Source organism: Acartia tonsa, chromosome 12 (genome assembly GCF_053477335.1).
Source record: "Acartia tonsa isolate MP-2025a chromosome 12, ASM5347733v1, whole genome shotgun sequence".
NCBI classification, from domain to species: domain Eukaryota; kingdom Metazoa; phylum Arthropoda; class Copepoda; order Calanoida; family Acartiidae; genus Acartia; species Acartia tonsa.
The window spans coordinates 22,831,295-22,851,901 of NC_137271.1; the positions used below are offsets into that span (position 1 = coordinate 22,831,295).

Here is a 20,607-nt window from a genome sequence, read left to right on the forward strand (position 1 = left end):
AACGTAACATATGGTAGGTATCGTAACATAAATAATTAACATAGACTTTAACAAACAAAAACATTTAAAGTGCCACTAGAGGCCTCTAGGGGCGTAGCCGCTAGTTACATTATAAACTACTACCAAAATTCAAGAAAAAAATGATTTTAGATATTAGGGTTAGAGTAGAGTTTCAATCTATGAAATGAAAAAAATAATTGTTAAAACCAGACCAAATAATATTATTTTTTTGTCTGCTAGAAATTTTTATTGATTTTTGTCTGCTAGGATCATAACAGATTAAGCGACAAATATACGCTAGTCCCCAAAGTCCCCATGATCTTGCCAAATCCTTTACAAACACTTTGGTCAGGTCCCCAAGGTTTGAGACCCCTTAAAATTGAGTATTGTATCCATTGTCCCCTCCTTAACTCCCTAGACAAAACTGTAACCCAAGATTAATTTCTGCTTTTATAAAACAAGTTCAGCCTTCGAACTGTTAAATATAATTTAACATTCATTTTGAATAAAAAATTATTCTTTAATCTTCAATTACCCTAAGATTTAAAAAAAAACATAATGAAGATACAATTAGGGTGAAATTAAAAAAAGATAACTTTCAATGCACAATTAATTAAAGTTTTTATTTGTCACTAATATTCTGAAATGTTTTCTGTTGTAATAAATTTTAAATTTGGTATTTCCTTTTTAGTTGAAATGATTGTTTAATTGTTTGTGTAGCGTGCGTCCTTGTGTAAGTGGCTGTGAGAGTGTGTGAGATCAACTGCAGAAAGCCAGCGCTAAAATGCATGCTGACAAAATCTGCTATATAATTACACCATTAGAGTAAAACACTAGAGGGGAAAGGGGTTAAATAACTGTATGTCCCCATCCCAAAGACATTGTGCCAACTATAAATTAAGTTTTTGAATATCAACCAATAGTGTCGGCCCGTCTGGAATATTAACACAGCTAAGTATCAGAAAAATATTTGATAGCAGATGAAAAGAGTCCTTGGAAAAACTGGGCAGGTAGTTATCTGTATATATGTACATCTATAATACAATTTTTTTATTATACAAAGGCTAAAATATTAAAATAGTTTTGCTCTTCACCTGGATGACCATACCAGGTTTGATATAAAAATTTCAACTCTACAACTTCAAGTTATTTGTCTTACTTACTCAGTTATAGCCATATATCCCCCTCAATGGTTAACAGAATAGAAATGTCTTTAATATTTTTAAATTTTTCACATTCTATGTCAATTCCTTGATAAATTTATTCATATAACATTCTGTGAAAATTGTTGTTACTCAGACTGTCTGTCCCAAGTGTTTTAAATGATTCATAATCATTCATTAAAAAAAGTCCAATGTACAAAGAGCAACACACACACCCCTGCTTTCATGTGAGAGGCAGATGGAGAGGTGTAACAATAGGGTATATATTGTAACTAATATTTTAATAATACCGTAGATGTACGAGTGGGAATGGGTTTAAGTCCGTCCGTCAATCCATCCGTCTGTCCATCAGTCTGTAACGCTATTGGGAATATGTGTTTTCCTCGTCTGCTATTTTAGATAGAAAGCTGACAATTTATTATGGAGCATAATAATTGTGGTCAGACTGCTTTTTTGCAGGCTTTTGGCTATTTTTCAAATTGTCAAATTGTGGATAACAACAATTAACTGCAACGTTTGGCTAAAAAAATGGAACAAAAGACTACATTTCTTATGTGGCTAATTAACCCTTAACGGTCGGGGGGGGGGGGGGGGGGAGGGCGTTGAACGCCCCCCCATCCGGTTTTTTCTATCTCATTTTCTGTGTGTAAAAGATAAAGAGCCCAAACTGCTTGACTTTTTAAGTATGGGTATGACACATAACTGAGAGTTGGAATTTTTTGAATATCTCCATCCTGGCGGGCACAGGATGCCAGCAAACCTGGCAGGGTCATCCAGGTAAAGAACAAAATTATTTTTTTGACTAAAACAAAGCATTTTATCATACCAAAATACTGAAAAATCCTCTAGTAGTACATCCTTATATGAAATACAGGTGTTCAAGTCAATTTCAGGTTCCAGGTATGATCCTGCAGGTCCTGATCCTCCAGGTCTCCAGAAATCTTTAAAAGGCTCCTGTGGCCGCAATTTTTGACTTAGAGACTTCACATTTTAAACTTAAGCTTTTCTTACATGTCTACATAACGTATTAAAATTTCATGAAGATCCGCCGCCGTTTTCCCGCCGACCGCCGACTGCAGCGGCTGGCAGCTGCCAAGTACAGCTGCGGCCGCTGAAATTTATATTTTGATATTTCTAATGTAAAATTTAGATAAAGATAAACATTTTCTGGGAAAAAAATTTTCTTCTAGCTTCAAAAATAAGAAAATTACAGCCGTTTGAAATTTTAAAATAAAAAAAGACCTAAAAACAAAGGTTGTTAAATAAAAGGGTGAAGGAAGCGAAAATTGACTTAGACTTATAAAAGGTCGGAAATTAATTATCAAACAGGGGACTTGCACAAAAAAATTTAGCCCTCTAGCTCTAATAGGAACTGAGATAATTAGACCCGACCGATTAAGGTGCGGCAAGGGGCCCGACTGTAAAGGGTTAATGCTAGGAAGTAAGGGATGGGACAATGGATCGAATATTCAATAATTAGGAGTCTCAGACTTTGGGTACTGGCTTAAAGGGAATGTGCAAGAATTTAGTATAAATAGTTATCCTTACTACTTCATATAATAGAATTTGCATATATTTTAAATTTCAAAAAATTTAATTTCGCATACTGCAATAAAATCACATAATAATATAGTATTCGTAATAATGTATGACTAAGTCTGAACAAACATTATGACTAACATTACTTCTTTCTAATTCATTCTTTCATTCTTTTGGGCATAACTTTAGGGGTAAATATTAACACAGCCAAGTTGTTACTAAAGAGCAAAAAGTAATGTGTTAGCAGATGAAAAAGGTCTCCAACACTGAATCCAGGTTTATTAATCTATACTGATATATTTAATACTAACTGGATATTAGAATTTCAACTTTTAAAGCAATCAAAGCGCCAGGGCAGTAACACATGTCATTGTTACAAAACCTAAACATTATTTTCAAAATGATACTTCTTCCAATACGTTTTTTTGCATAAAATTTCCCAACCCCCAAATAATATGGCTTAAAAAACATTGCATTGTAAGTATATTTTAAACCAGCCCAGACCAAAACTCAACTTAAGGAATAATTTGTCTCACAGTTTACTATTATTAAAATCTCAATAGACATATGTACACTCACACATACATACACTTTATAGTATAGGAAAGTCAGAGATTTATGTGATGCACTTTTTAAAATACTAGCGGCTTAAATTTTTTTTTGTTTTAGGGGGGAGGATTCATGGGGGCTTCGCCCCATATTGCAGTGGGGTTCCCCCACCCCAATAACTGGTTTTTGTTTACAAAAATTTTGAAAAATGAAAAATTTTGGAAGTGGGTATTTTTTTATTTTTGGGGGGGTTGGGGTGTCCCACTCCCCATGAAAATAGCTTAAAACCACCAGAGGACCAGTAGGTATATTCCCAGAAGGTTAGAGCCCAATTTGATCAGCAGTTACTGAGATTTTACTAAAATTGTAAAAAAAAATTTTTGGGGGGTGGGTTTTTTTATTTTTTGGGGGGTTAGGCATGTCCCACCCCCCGAGAAAATAGCCTAAAACCACCACAGGACCAGTAGGTATATTCCCTGAAGAGTAGAATCCGATCTGTTCAGTGGTTACCAAGATCTTAAGGGACAGACAGACAGACAGACGGACAGACAGACGGACAGACGGACAAACATCAAGCTACTTTATATTATAGATAAAAATCTTATCTTGCAAATTTTGACACCATATGATTAGATTAGATTAACAAACTTGTTTAGCAGGGATATTCAGGGATAAGACAATGGACTAACAAAACGGGTTTTAATCTTATGATTTTTCATTTTAATGTCCGCTGAAAACTGTCATTAATACGATGCGATAAATAACTTTTCATAGTGGGGAGTAAAATTAATTTTCCGGTTTTCCGTCTGTTAGTCTGTCTTTCAATTATAAGTCAAAAATATGTCTGTCCGTCCATACGAGCTTACGGATAATTCCTAAAAATAGTCATAGTAGCATGTCATTTTTGTCCTATTGATTTATTATTAAGAACTAGCGGCTTCGCCCCTAGCCTTTAGGGGCTTCGCCCTATATAGTTTTGGGAAGTCAACCCTCCTTAATAGAAATATTCAAAAAAATATTCTTTGTTTAATTACTCTGTGGTAAAATTAAACCCAGGTTGTGCGCTTTATGCACAAAAATTTTAATTTGTACAAATTAAACCCAGGTTGTTTGCCGTATACACAAAAATTTCAATTTGTAAAAATTAGACCTAGGTTGTTCGCATACACAAAAATTAAAATTAAAATATTTTGATTTTTTTTTTTTGGGGGGGGATTCATGGGGGCTTCGCCCCATGTTGCAGTGGGGTTCCCCCACCCCAATTACTGGTTTTTGTTTTAAAAAAAATAAAAAAAATAAAAATTTTGGAAGTGGGGATTTTTTTATTTTTTGGGGGGTTGGGGTGTCCCACCCCCCAAGAAAATAGCTTAAAACCACAAGAGGACCAGTATGTATATTCCCAGAAGGGTAGAGCCCAATTTGATCAGCAGTTACTGAGATTTTACAAAAAATGTAAAAAAAAAAATTTGGGGGTTGGATTTTTTTTATTTTTGGGGGGGTTTGGGGTGTCCTACCCCCCAAGAAAATAGCCTAAAACCACCACAGGACCAGTAGGTATATTCCCTGAAGAGTAGAATCCGATCGGTTCAGTGGTTACCGAGATCTTAAGGGACAGACAGACAGACAGACAGACAGACAGACGGACAGACGGACAGACGGACAGACATCAAGCTACTTTGTATTATAGATGATAATTATAGAATAACATGGTGCAGTTTTATAAGAAAAACATCTATATAATAATTCCTAAATATTTGTAGGAAGGTGCTTTTATCCCGAATATAAGCAATTATGTAATAATAAATTTAAACACAATTTAGTTCTCATTTTGCAAAAAAAAAATATCTTGAATGTTAAACCAAAATTAATATCTACAGGAGGGGGATATTATTCTTTGGGGATGTAGAGAATTTAGTTTATCTTAATTTAGAAAAGAAGGGGGGGGGGGAGGTGCAACTGTACATAAAATTCGTCCAAGCTTTTTTATTTGGGGGAAGGGGGTAATCTTTATTTCATAGAGGCATTTTTTTTATTTGTGGGGGGGGGGGTAAAAATTGAAAATCCAAAATGTTGGGGGTACCTACAGCACCCCCAAATTCATTTGGGAGGGGGGGGGGTAATCACCCCTTTACCCCCCCCCCCTAGCTTATCCCCTAAGATACTTTAGTATAAATTAAATTATATCAACTTTTAAAAGGATATGTATTAGGATATGCTATATTTTAGACAAATATCAAAAAAATTCTAAAATAGATATTTTAATATTTGTTTTTCTCAAACACTCCAAAATATTTGTTTACTTTATAAAAAAAACGTTTATATAGAGACAAAGTACTTTAGTAAAAATGGTATTTTCCCTTTAAATGACATGTTAAGCTTAGAACCCCTTCCTCCCTTAACTTAATTATATGGAGATATATTAAAGTTTAACACTAGAGGGGGAAGGGTGAAATGAATGTGTCCCCAACCCCTACTTTCAATTGGGGCTTTGAATATAAGCCAATAGCGTCAAAAATATTATATAGTTGAAATGATCCTTTCCCTTAAAATGCCTTGTTTAGTAAAGAACACACCCTCCCTTACTTAAAAAAATATATAATAAGGGGGGGGGGATGTAGTACTTTTTTATTATTACTTTAGGTCAGGTTAGGTCAAATTGGGTACTGGGTAGCCCCACAGGGTTAAGTCATTATCCACCTACTATTTAAAAGACAGAGGGGGGTGGTGGGGGGTCAGTGCTTGACAGGCACTTTGAGGGGAAGCACCAAAAACTATTTCAGTATTTGTGTGAAAATACTTTTGAGTAAGTATGTCCGTACGTTCTTCTAAAACGCTCATATAAAAGAGCCAAAAGGCATTCAAATAATCATTGGCGTAAAATGCATAATGTTTATCTGTTTGTATGTAGTCTAAGATCTCGTAGACAGCTGGAGTAGTAGCTCATCTATATAATTTATAGGTCCAGAGGACAGGTTATATATAGACTATTAACGGTAGGGATAGGGAAAGGTCAAAAGAGAGCAACAAAAAACAAACTATGTCTTTTTCGTATACACTTTTTAAAAAAAAATTTAAGGGAAGTTTGGGACCAAAACTTAGTAACCTGGTTGCCAAAATAAATTTTGGATTCTTTTTATTGAATTTAGGTTGGTACTAAAACTTGTATCGTCCAAACTTAATAACCAATAATTTACTTCAGAGGATGTTTATCATTATTGAAAAAGGTATATTAATCAGGGAGTAAGGGAGGGGACAATGGATCGAATATTCAATTTTTAAGGAGTCTCAGACTTTGGGGACTGGCTTAAAGGGAATGTGCACGAATACAGCGGATTATTACTGATTTTGGGGACTTGCGCATCAATGCCCCGCTAACTAGCTGAGCTAGTTTTGAATATGCAGACAGAAAAGTTTGTTATTTATCGCTGGTTTTAACAAATATTTTTTCCCAAGAAAATGTCTTTTCATGTATAGAAACTCTACTGTGATATTTATGTATTAAATAATCTAAGAACCGCTTGAGTTTAGGGGTCAGTTAAAAATATATCAGAAGGGTTGAGGTAGTTCTAAACAAGATTTTTCTAGTGATTAATTACAGAATGTTTACTACATTATGATGTGTTGATAATTTAGTTTTCAAGTAAATGATTTTTTTCTTAGAACTAATTTTGTTCTAAATTAGGTTACCATGATCCCTTTACAATTTTGGTAAAATTTTCTTGATAAATCTGGTTTTCATTGCTTTTCAGCGAACCCTCTTAAATTGAATTAATTGCCCATTGTCCCCTCCCTTACTCCCTGTATATTAATTTAATATCCATTATTCTATTCCTTAAGATCCCTGATATAATTAGAATTTTATAAAACCAGGTATAAAACCAATTTCAGCCTTCCAAATCCAATAAAATAAAGTTATTACAATTAAATGAACTATTTGGGTGTTTTCCCTTATTGTGCCCATCGAGCACATAAAAGCCCCTCTCCCACTTTATTTTAAAAAATTAAAAATAAGAAAGCAGAATATATTATTTTGGGAATAGAGTAGCCCATCAGGACTAGAATACCGCATATGGGCGACTTATACCCCACCCCCCCTTTTCCTCAAGTGAACCTAGAGGCATCTCTGCTACTTTTCTTTTAAATACCTATCCTTTCTACCTGGAATGATGGTACATATAATTTAATATACATCAGGGAGGGAGCAGACATTGGACTGTAAATTATGCTGGTACCCAAAGTTTTTTATTCGTTTTCTCGAAAACCTTTGGCAGGGATTTTTTATTTATTAAGGTGCCAAACTGGTGGTAATGTCCAAAACATTTCAACCAATGATTTTACTAAAAATAATGAAATTTTGAGGATGTATAACGATTTATCGTCCATTGTCTTATGCCTTTCTATCCCTTCCTCGATAATATAATATATACCTTTGCATGATATTTCAAACAGGGTGTTCCACAAAACTGACAATTTTTTTTGGCTATTATCAAATCAACACAAGAATGCAATAGTCAACGTATAAGGGAATCGGAGATACGGAAAGTGTCATGTGTGACGGCATAAATATACGTCTAAAAAGTAAGGATGAGAGGAAAAGTAAACCCCTAAAAAAGAGACAGATTTGCACTTTATCAAAGGACATTTGAGGGAAGGACCACGACCAGGGGCGTCCAAGCTTTTTTTTTGGGGGGGGTAGGGTATTACCCCCCCCCAATAGTTTGCGGGGGTAAATACCCCCTCCTAAATGGTTGGGAGTGCCGTAGGCACCCCTAAGGTAGGGGTAAATTTTACATGGGGGGGGGGGGGTAAAGTGAAAAATATTGGGGGCACCCCCAATTTCGTTTGGGGGGGGGGGGTAGGGTAATAACCCCTTTACCCCCTTCTTGGACGTCCTTGGGAAGGACTTTCAATTTTAGTCTTAAATAGAAAATTATTTATTTTTTTTTTTTTGGGGGGGGGGGGAAGGTAATTTCTCTTTGGAGGTTTCGAAATACAAAATAGTTATCAACCTTATCTAGACCTTTGAGAAGCTTTACATAGACACACACTTAGATTTATATACATACAGTTACTTTTGCATAAGGATAAAGTCATAATGTTCTTTTACCATTGGTATATAAAATGTATACTGGCCTATCATTTGTCATTTGTATAGTATGACGTCATTTTTTGAATAAGCTGCTTCAATACAAGTCTTACTGCGATATTGATGGAACGTAATTAAACAGATTCCCCCAAAGGCCTACATCTATTCGACGTTCCCATAAATCTGTTTAAAAATATGCCAAATTTTGTCTTCATTTTAAAACTGCAAAACATTTTGTAATTTTAGAAGCAGCATGTAGTGCCTAATAAAAAATTACGCCATACAATTCAAATGACCAATGATAGGCCAGTATGCATTGTAATTGACCAATTGTAATGTACACTGGCATATTATTGGTCATTTGTATTTTATGACGTTATTTTTTATTAGGCGCAAATAGCTGCTTCGTAATAATAAAGCAGTTAGGGATAAAGAGTATCTGTATTCTAATTAGATTAGAGACGGTTTTAATCGAAATTAAAATTTTCTAAACTGAAAAAACGTCGTTTTTAAAACTTTACCTTTTTCTCTGCTTCCCCCATGTCTTAGCGAGCCAACCACAATAAAATATCACAAATAACAGCTAATTAAATTGAGTAGCAACCAGGTAGGGAAGGGTGGGGGGGTGTATTGAACGGTACCCAAAGTTTTATAACCATGTTTTCTTAAAAATGTTGGGTGCTTTATTTGAATTTTTATTGGTTGGATCCAAACAAGCAGTGTCCAAACTTTTCCACCAATAATTTTAAGTATCCAGTAATCCTATTATGTAAATTAGTTATATAGTCTGAAGCTTTAGATCTCAACAACTACTGCACTGATTGGGTTTTCTATTTTAGGTAAGCTTCATAGGTCCCGTGATAGTTTTAGGCTATTTTATTTTCAGATTTAAGTCTTTTAATGGTTTTATGCAATTTTTCTAGCAGCATCTTTGTGCCCCTCTTGAAATCAGATTAGAGTAAAACACTAGAGAGAGAAAGAGTTAAATAAAGTTGTATCTCCCCATCGCAACCACCTTGTGCAACCTTTCTATTGGGTCATTGAAAATCGACCAATGGTGTTGCTTATATTAACACTGCCAAGTAGCAGAAAATAATTTAGAATCAGACGAATAAGTCGTTGATTAACGTAGGGTGGTAGTTGTCTGAATAAAGATCTATACTTTAAATCTGTTGAATACAGAGCCTCTAGCTGCTAAGGGCGCAGCCGCTAGCATAAAATATAGGATTAATAAGAACTTTCAAGAAAAGGATATGCAACCAAAGGATTCACTGTATGTGTAAGTCTGTAAGTCTAAAAATCCAAATGAATTATTAATTTGGTGTATTTTTCAATTTTAGTTTTTAATTTTGTACTTTTGCTATTTAAATGCTAATTAATTGAACAGTTTTAAATAAACATAAAATGAACAAAGATATATACTTTGGAGGATACCTGTAATGGAATATACATTCAGAAAAACAGTTTAGAAAATCATTGCATCGTATTATAGACAGCATACAGTGGATGTGTTAAACTGAAAAATTATAATATAATAACAAGGTCTAACAAAACTGGTATTGAGTTTTATGATTTTATTTTCATATTCGCGGAAAATTATCAGTTATTCGATGGTGTACAAAATATGATTTGAGCAATTTGATAAAATAATCATTCAATTGATATTATACATCTTCCCTGAAAAGTTTAACCAATTCCAACTAGCATTTTCCGAGATCTTGGGATTCTTAACAAAAAAAAATTAATCAATAAACTACGCTTTTATTGCATTATAATTATTAGTTGAAAAGTATTTGCACCAACGAATAAAATAGATAATTTAAGTTCCTGTGAAATGTATAGTCCAAAGTCCGTTGTCAAAACAATTTGGGTACTTTTAGAAAAACTGCAAAAACCTTCAGTGTCCAAACTTTTTAACCAATGATTTTAATCTTAATTCGAACCTAGTAATAGTGTCTAACTTTTTATCTTTGTGACGTAACAAAAATCCATCTCTTTTTTAGGGGTTTCCTTTCCCACCTCCCCTCTCATCCTTGTTACGTCACAAAGATAAAAAGTTAGACACTATTACTAGGTTCCTTAATTCTAATTAAGGATTCCTCAATTAAGATCCCTAAATAGTTACAAATAGAGACCATTTGAATTAAGAATATTTTTCCGTGTGTCTGATAAGTTCTAAAATCCAGGGAGGGAGGGGACAATGGGCTGTTTACTACACGGGTCCCCAAAGTATATGGTAACGTTTTTTTTTATTCGCTGGCTCAATAACTTTGGATTCCTATTATTGAATTTTATTGGTTGGTTCATTAAGTTAATTGGCCAAACGTTTCAACCACTAATTACAATCTACAGAAGGGATAATTTTGTGTATCATCATTTGAGAGGTACATGAATTTAACGGCCTTGTCTTATCCCTTTAGATCCCTGTCTAAAATCTATTTCTGTATTTCCCCCCCCCCCCCTCCTTCCATCTCTCGTGTTAGTCAAATTTCACCTACAAGCAGTACATACATTCAAAGTTATACTACACATTACACTACACAAAGAATGTTATTCGCAGGTCTCCAAGCAGGTTGCAGCTGGTTTTAGACTCTTAAGGGTTAGGATATTATAATGATTTGGACGTCATTTGTGATACATGCTGTTTAATATTTATATTATTTACGCAATCCTTTTAGTTGGAAAGGTTATATCCAATTTTAGAAGGATTTCTATGAAAATTTATTCTGGTAAAGTCACAGTACATTAAAGACATAAGTTAGCGTTTTTAAGTGCTGTTTTTTAAAATTTATGTAGACACTTTAGAAATACTTGTAGGTAAAGGTATAGAATACGGTGTTTTTGTATTAAGAATGATTTTTTTTACAGCCTTTATCTATATATGTCAGCGGCTACTCCAATAAAGGCCTCTAGGGGTACTTGAGGGAAGGGGAGAAGGAGGGAGGGGAGTCGATCATTTATTTAACATTTTATTTTTTTTTAGAAAAAGTAATAGCAATTTTTTGGTGGGGTAGGGGTATTTTTCTCTTAAGAGGTAGGGGGTAAATCATCCACTAAATAGTAAAAACCTTTCATGGAAAGGAGAACCATATCGATCAAGTGGTTAGCGACGTGCTTTGGTACACACGGACACACTAACAAAATCCAATCACTTTTATATAAGTATTTTAGAAATAGTAAATTTATTTCCAGTGCGACCTCGAATTAAACCGATCAATATCCCCTGGATAAGAACCAGTTCTCAGCCACACTGAAAAATCATGTATTGTATCGTATTATATCCAGTTTTCTACGAATATAAAAATCTACAATCATAACATTAAAACCAGTTTTGTTAGACCGTGCGGTAGGCATCTCGATGCTAACAAAACGGGTTTTAATCTTATCATTGTACATTTTTTATATCCGCGGAAAGCTGTCTATAATACGATGCGATAAAAAATCTACGGTTTCATAAAGCAAATTACTTTGTTATACAATGATTATATTTGTTTAAATTCTACTTGTGCTAATGTCTAATTTTGTATGTATTGTATAAACTTCGATATTACAGAATATACTCAGGATAGAATTCTAACTTGGTTTTATATAATAGAGATATTATTATAGAGTTATCATAGTTTAAACTCAGATTAAAGAAATATTGTTTTAACTAGCTAGTATGTTCAACTAAATTTATTTATTGTATAAACTTTGATATTATAGAATATACTCTAGATAGAATTGATTTGATATATTAGAGATAAAGATTCAGAGTTATCATAGTTAGGAGTCAGATGACAATGTTTTAAGAAAGCTAAGCTTCTTCATCCCATTTTCATAAAATAAGGAGTTCTAATTAACTTCTATTATTATTTTTAGGCAGTCTAATGGGATAGTTTTAGACATGGTGATCTAATATAACTCTATTACTAGTTTGAGAAAGTTGAATAGTAAAGCATAGACCTAGGACTCTAATATAACTCTAATATTAATTTAATAAATTTTAATAGGAAAGCATAAATCTGTGACTCTAATGTAACTCTAATATTAGTTTTAAAAAGTTTAATAGGAAAGCATAGACCTTGGACTCTAATATAACTCTAATATTAGTTTGAGAAAGTTTAATAGGAAAACATAGACCTCAGTGGCGTGCGAACCGAAGGGGGCAGTTGGGGCAATCGCCTCCCCCCCCTAGCGACCAAACCCCCCCCCCTGCCCCCCCCCCTTGCAACCGCCCCCCCTGCCCCCCCCCTAAATGTTAAAAAATGCTCCATTTTGCCTCCCCCTGGTCAACAAAAATGCCCCTTTTTGCCCCCTACCCTACAAAAAGCAAAACTATCCCAGTTTCCAAAAAAAAAGATCAAGAAATATAATAAATAAATAACTTAGGGGGGGGCAAAATTTTACAAAATCTTCAAAATGCCCCCCCCTAGACAAAGTGCTTCGCACGCCACTGATAGACCTGGGACTCTAATATAACCCTATCATTAGTTTGAGAAAGTTCAATAGAAAAAGCATAGACTTTGGACTCTAATATAACTCTATTATTAGTTTGAGAAAGTTTAATAGGAAAGCATAGACCTGGGACTCTAATATAACTCTATTATTAGTTTGAGAAAGTTTAATAGGAAAGCATAGGCCTGGGACTCTAGAGATATAACTTTGTATTTATTTGATACAACCAATAACCAATAAAGCACAATTAGTTACTCTACTTCCTAAAATACTAGCGGCTACGGCCTGAGAGAACTCTATGGGCACTTTATAGTTTGGGGTTAGGGGTCAACCACCCCCCCCTTTCCCCTCCTACTTTCAATTTTAGTTTATTTTTTTTAAATTGTGTCATTTTTTCTAAAGACGATTTCTTTTTTGAGGGTGGTGGCCTTAAAAAAGGTAACATTCCCAGGATTAAGTGGGAATAATAATTTTAATATTTCATAGACTAAAATTGGATTGAAAGAAAATATACAACAATTAATAAAAGTTTATTTGCATAAAACAACGATATCAACATATTTAGATTTTTAGTTAATTATTTTCGTAGCATCGTTTGAACACCCTGAAATGGTTGAGACGGGGACATAGCCAAGTGGCCCATGCCGAGTTTGAAAAAATCCATGAATGCTTTATTTCATCGTCTAGTCAGGACACTAATAATTTGTACATTGTGCTACTTAGTAACTCATCTACTCTTCAATTATGCACTGGTCTGTTAATCATACTGGTAACCAAAGTTTTACTGCAATGTTATCCTATTATTAGACTCCAAACTTGTAGTGTGAATACTTTTCAACCGATGATTTTACTCTAGATTAGGTGTAAATTTGTTTTTCTTCATGTATTGTCCATTGTCTTATCCACATAATAAAGTAACAGGATGTCTGTCATTCTATTTGTTTCTACCAAATGATTTAGCTGAACCGATATGGTTCTGCTTTACGTGGTAGCTTTACATAGGTTCTGGGAAGTACAACCACCCTCCCAAGATAAATCGCCCATTATTATGTGCCTCTAGATGCCTTTAGGGAAGTAGCCGCTAGTTCGATGATTATGTAGAATTTATAATCAATAAAACTAGTTAATTTGTTTGATGACTAGATGTTGCTCTTAAATCAAAAACTGATTATCTTCTAATCTAATAAAAAATTATACTGATAAAAAAATTATACTAATATTATCCTATAATATTTATAAATATTACATAACGTCCTAATTCCTAATGCCTAATATTAGTCTTCTTTATTTGCTATGAATTCTTAAATTATATCGAGGGAAGGTTGGCCATTGGGAGTTTAGTAAAGATTTATTAGTCCTACAGTGAACAACATTGTAGCCATTATACAGGGAGGGAGGGTACATTGGGAGTTTAGTAAAGATTTATTAGTCCTTCTGTGAACAACATTGTAGCCATTGATCAGGGAGGGAGGGGACATTGGGAGTTTAGTAAAGATTTATTAGTCCTACTGTGAACAACATTGTAGCCATTGATCAGGGAGGGAGGGGACATTGGGAGTTTAGTAAAGATTTATTAGTCCTACTGTGAACAACATTGTAGCCATTGATCAGGGAGGGAGGGGATATTGGGAGTTTAGTAAAGATTTATTAGTCCTTCTGGGAACAAGACTGTAGCCATTGATCAGGGAGGAAGGGGACATTGGGAGTTTAGTAAAGATTTATTAGTCCTACTGTGAACAACATTGTAGCCATTGATCAGGGAGGGAGGGGACATTGGGAGTTTAGTAAAGATTTATTAGTCCTTCTGGGAACAAGATTGTAGCCATTGATCAGGGAGGGAGGGGACATTGGGAGTTTAGTAAAGATTTATTAGTCCTACTGTGAACAACATTGTAGCCATTAAACAGGGAGGGAGGGGACATTGGACTTTAATTGAACTAATACCCAATCACAGTTATGGAATCTCAACCACAAAGATTTTTTTATCCAATCTTGACAAGTGAGGTATTTTTGGAAAGAGGAATATATATAGAAAACGCCTATGAAAATTAGAAAATCCGCAGAAATCATATTTGCAAGTTATTTGCAAAAATCTGCAATGCTAATTTGCAAAATTAATTTCATGCCTTAAATGACTTATTTAGAAAAAATCTTTTCATGAAATGTGTTTATTTATAAGTTTAGAACATACTTAGGGGAAAAAAAATATCTTTAGTGTTACTTTTTTCACCTTATATATGAAAAAAGCAGTTTCTCACATTTTATGATAAAAAAAGGTATAGGAACAAAAAATATGATTTTTCTTGATGTAAACACAATTATTGGCATAAAATCTATCATCCTAAATGTAAAAATGAGATATAGAATCCTTTTTAGAGCTAATATAGTGCAAAAAGTAACCAAGACATTTTTGCAAAGTATGAAAATCTGAAGAAAATAGTTCTTTTTGCTTTTGATATACATACCAGATAAATGTATATAAAATTAGTGATTAAAAACTATAAAACATGTTATAAGTTTTTTCAACACTGTCATTGATTAAATTGCACTTTTAGGTATAAGAATTACCGAAGTAGTGCATAAAAACTCTTTTTATGATGTAATTAAATATAATAAATGCCAAAAAAAACAACTACAAAATGGTCTACTGCATTATAAAAAACGCCTAATTGTTGATTTGAATTTATTTTGTTTGATAACTTAAAAAAAAGAGTTTTTATGTGCTACTTTGGTAATAAGTAAACCTAAAAGTTCATTTAAATCAATGATAGGGTTGAAAAAAATTTAACTTGTTTTATAGTTTTTGATCACTAATTTTATATACATTTATCTGGTATGTATATCAAAATCAAAAAGAACTATTTTCTTCAGATTTTCATACTTTGCAAAAATGTCTTGGTTACTTTTTGCACTATTTTTGCTCTAAAAAGGATTCTATATCTCATTTTTACATTTAGGATGATAGATTTTATGCCAATTATTGTGTTTACATCAAGAAAAAACATATTTTTTGTTCCTATACCTTTTTTTATCATAAAATGTGAGAAACTGCTTTTTTCATATATAAGGTGAAAAAAGTAACACTAAAGAAATTTTTTTTGCCCTAAGTATGTTCTAAACTTATAAATAAACACATTTCATAAAAAGATTTTTTCTAAATAAGTCATTTAAAGCATGAAATTAATTTTGCAAATTAACATTGCAGATTTTTGCAAATAACTTGCAAATATGATTTCTGCGGATTTTCTAATTTTCATAGGCGTTTTCTATATATATTCCTCTTTCCAAAAATACCTCACTTGTCAAGATTGGATAAAAAAATCTTTTTCGCCGAGATTCCATAACTGTGCAATGTTTTACAATTAAGTTTTCTTATTAGTTGACTTAAAAACATTTTTTTAGAATTATAATTGGTTACTTCCAAACTAGAAGTGTCCAAACCAATGAACCAATACTTTGAGTCTATAGAAGGGTAACATGTTTATCATCATTGGGAATGTACATCAATTTATCGTCAATTATCTTATCCCTTGAATTAATAAAATAAACAAGCATATTATTGTTGTGGTTTTATTAATACAAAAACCTTACCACTTTATATAATAGAAAATATATTATTAATGGCTACGCCCCTAGAGACCTGTAAGTAAAAGAAAATTGAAAGAAAATTAGGGAAGTGTTTTTTTTCACAGGAGTAATTACTAATGAGGTACTCCCACTCCACCAAAATAGCCATAAACCTACCTGGAAACTAGAACCATAGATATAAATATATCACCAAATGTCCTCTTCCTCCCTGGGTATTTATTTCTACATAGTGATTGAAAACAATTATTCTATACCAATTATGTGTATTTATGTCTGAAGCTAACAAACGTCTGGCATTTAAATTAATCATAGAACAGAGTCGCCAATATCTAAAAATATACAGAGAAATAATCTTTGATAAATAAAACGTGTGGTTTCCCTCGGAGTACATAGTAAAGCATAGAACCCCTGTCCTCCTTATTTTTAATTGAATTCAAAATGTTAAATTAAAAGTTTTCGTGTGAAAGTGTTTATATGTAAGTTAGGTTTTATTGGGTACAGGCTGGCCTTGCAGGGAGATGGCCCCCCGGAGGGGTTAGGCATAAAGAAACAAAACTATCCCTTCTTATTTTCAATTTATTAAAAAAATTAGAATGAACGGGCAATGGATTGTTTAATACAATAGTCCCCAAAGTTTTTTATTGACATTATCTTATTCGTTGGCTTAACAACTTTGGGAACGTTAGTGAATTTTGATTGGTTGATCCATTAATTTGAGAGTTCAAACGTTTGAACCACTAATTTTGATATACAGCAGGAGTATTTTTGTGTGTTATTACTGGGGAAATACATCATTTTATCGGCAATTGACTTATCCCTTTAGATCACTGGGGTTCCTGAGGTCCCTAGGATCTTTAAAGAAAAACAACTAAAAACCTAACTTATAATGAAAATTATTGTTTATCATCTATAATACAAAGTAGAACGATGTCTGTCTGTCTGTTTGTCTGTCTGTCTGTTTGTTTGTCTGTTTGTTTGTCTGTCTGTTTGTAGCGAAGGATCTCGCTAACCGCTGAACCGATCGGGTTCTCCTTTACAGGGTAGCTTCTCATGGGTCCCGGGAAGGTTTATAATTATTTTTTTGGGGGGTGGGACACCCCCAACACCCCCAAAAAATGAAAAATCCCCCCCCCAAAAAAAATTTCTTTTTAAAACTAAAATTAAAATAGTGGGGTCGACTTCCGCCCCCCCAAAAAAAATTTTTTATTTTATTTTTCTTTTAAATCTAAATTACGAAAAATTTGTTTGATTAAACCTCTTGGAGCAAAGCCCCTAGAGGCTAGAGGCGAAGCCGCTAGTTTGATCAAAAAGTAATACAATTTTCTATGGATTTAACCTAGATGATTTTACGAGGTATTTTATATCCATTTTACATTTATCCAACTAATAGTTATGTAGTAGATTTCCCTAAATGTGCTTAGCTATTATATAAAAGTCCCCCACCCTCTTATTAATTAACCCTTAACAGTCGGGCGCCTTGCCGCAACTTAATCGGTCGGGGGGGGGGGGGGGGCATTTAACGCCCCCCTCCCCTATTATCTCAGTTCCTATTAGAGCTAGAAGGCTACAAATTTTTGTGTTTGATAATGAATTCCCGACCTTAAGTAAATAAATTTTCGCTTCCTTCACCCTTTATTTTCTTATTTTTGAAGCTAGAAGAAAATTTTTTTTTGCAGAAAATGTTTATCTTTATGTAAATTTTATATTATAAATATCAAAATATAAATTTATAGAAAATCTTAATTTTTACCTTATTCCATAAGGCTCCTGAAATTATTACCGCCCTCCCCCACCTCCCCCCCCTCCCATCCTTCCTATACTCTATCGGAAACTATAAGAGATATATCAAGATAAACCCAAAACTATTTTTTTAAATTCAGTAGGAAACCTTAAGAGGAAGGAAAGGGGAGGGGGGGCGTTTACAAATCAAATAGGCTAAAGTCGCGGTTTAAGTGGAAAACGATAAAAAATTATTGTTTTTTATCATTATCACATATGTTATGCATTTACTTTTATTTGGCTTCCTTGACAATAATTTATAAAAGTGAATCTTTTCTACAATTAGGTTCGTTTCGTCTTTAACGGTTAGCTCTTTTCATATTTTCACAGTAGCTTTAGGTAGGTTTATTTTAGGTTAGGTGATTGTCCCGCAGGGTTAGACAATTCGCCCCGCATGGTTAGAAGCCCCCTCTGGGGGTATAATTAGGAGAAAAATTAAGAGGCGATGTCACGAAAGGGACTATTACAAAATATTAAATTGTGATAAAAAAAAATCAACTTTTTATGAGCTTGCTTAGACGAACAGAGAGGGCCTTAGTTACAGAGTAGCTTGCGCTACCAAAACGGGGTTGGGGAGGTAGGACTAGCAGAATAAAAGATTATGCCATGGTTAACACTTATATGAGAGAGCATATGAAAGGTTTCTCTAGTATAGAACTCAGTAATGTAGGAATAGGCCGATATAAGATTTCCTCACAAAGTAACAGGATGTCTGTTTGTTTGTCTGTATCGAAGCATCTCGCTAACCACTGAACCGTTACGATTCTTCTTTACAGGGTAGCTTCTCATAGTTCCTAAGATTTTTTTATGGGTTTGTTTTCCCAATTCTCTTCCCATCCCTTCTTTCTAGACACATTTTTATGACGTCACACATGATACTTTCTAACGCTTTGGTTTAACTATATTCATCCCAAGAGAAATCATCCAAAGAAAAAATATCAACCCTGCCCCTACTATTTTTTTACTTTTTCTTTTAAAACTAAAATGAAAAGTGGAGGGTCAACTTACCCACCTCCCATTTCCGACAGGCAAAAATACCGTAGTTCAATGGTAATTAAATAGATAATATTCTATTAAAGAAATATTTAAACTATTCTCACATTTAAGTTCTCAATTGTTTAATAAAAATCAAACGTATTGGTTAGGTCAAAACTACATTAATTATTTGATTATAATACTATCAAAGTCTCATTAAAAAATTCTTATCCAACCAACTATCTAACATATCGTTTCAGTGGTTTGTGAGATCTTTTGCTAAATACACACAGATAAACATCTTATTACTTTTCCATTTTTCTCTGTGATAAAACTAGATGCTTAGCTGGTGCTGACCAATCAGAAATATAAATTACACAAAAGATAGATATTTTGAAGGTGCTATTTATGGATAAAATATTCATATACATAAGTAGCGCAGCAATTATTTTTGTTTGTAGAGAAGAGTAAAGTATTATACAGAAAGAACAAAAAAATTAGTTTTAAATCATGAACAAAAAAAATTTACTAAATATCCAAGAAAATATCCCTATAAAGATCTCGGAAACTGCTGGTCAGAAATAGTTGTACTATTTAGGGAAGTTTTAAACTTAAACAGTTGCTCTTATTTAGTATATTAAGTTGAGTATCAAACAACCTGTTGATTGTGCGTTCTTTGCCTTGGAGTCTTCAAAACGTACAAAAGGATTTTCGAGACAAGGCAATCCCCATTCTCTTTCAATTAGTGTCTTGCGACAGACATAGCGCCAGTAGGTACAATTCTTAACGTTTTTAGTATAAAATTTAAAAGAGTTTAAGTAACTCACAAACAATAGCATCTGCATATCCAAATACTTAACTTAAATTATTGCATCGTATTATAGACAGCGCACCGTACATATTAAAATGAAAAATAAGATTAAAACCAGTTTTGTTAGCTACGCTGGTATAAGGGCCTTTGTTAACAAAACTGGTATTAATTTTATAATTTTTATTTAGATATTCGTAGAAAATTGTCTGTAATACTTTTTTAGTATGGCATAGAACCGGTTCTAATCAAGCGGATGTTAATCGGTTTTTATTCCCAAACTGCCCCTTCCAGAAAAATGTTTTAAAACCATTTTGTATTAATATTACATTCTGTTGTTTCCAGGGATTTTAAGGATAGGACAGTGGACGTTAAATTTATTTTAATTTATTTTAAATTAATTTTAATTTTAATAAACAATATTATCCCTTATATATACATTAAAACTTTTGGTTGAAAAGTTTTGACACTTAACTTTTAATTATAATTAACGAATTTATATTGTAAGTACACAGTTTTTGAGCTAGCAAATGAAATAAGGTGGTTATAAAACTTTGGGTATCAGTATAATTTACAGTCCAATATCCCCTTCCTCCCTGTAAGCTTCCTTGTGGTTATATATATCAGTAAATACTTGACTACTAAACTATAAAGATCATTGTGAGTTGTTCAGCTACTCTATA

General features: G+C 33.3%; 1 protein-coding gene across 1 annotated transcript in view; it reads left to right on the forward strand.

Moving 5' to 3' along the window:
- The first annotated feature begins 10,824 nt into the window (after positions 1–10,824).
- LOC145334794 (neo-calmodulin-like) overlaps positions 10,825–20,607 on the forward strand; it is a 28,841-nt gene continuing 19,058 nt past the window's right edge. The window contains exon 1 of the mRNA XM_080180402.1: positions 10,825–10,909. The gene's annotated coding sequence lies outside the window, so the exon portion shown is untranslated. The remainder of the gene's footprint in view (positions 10,910–20,607) is intronic.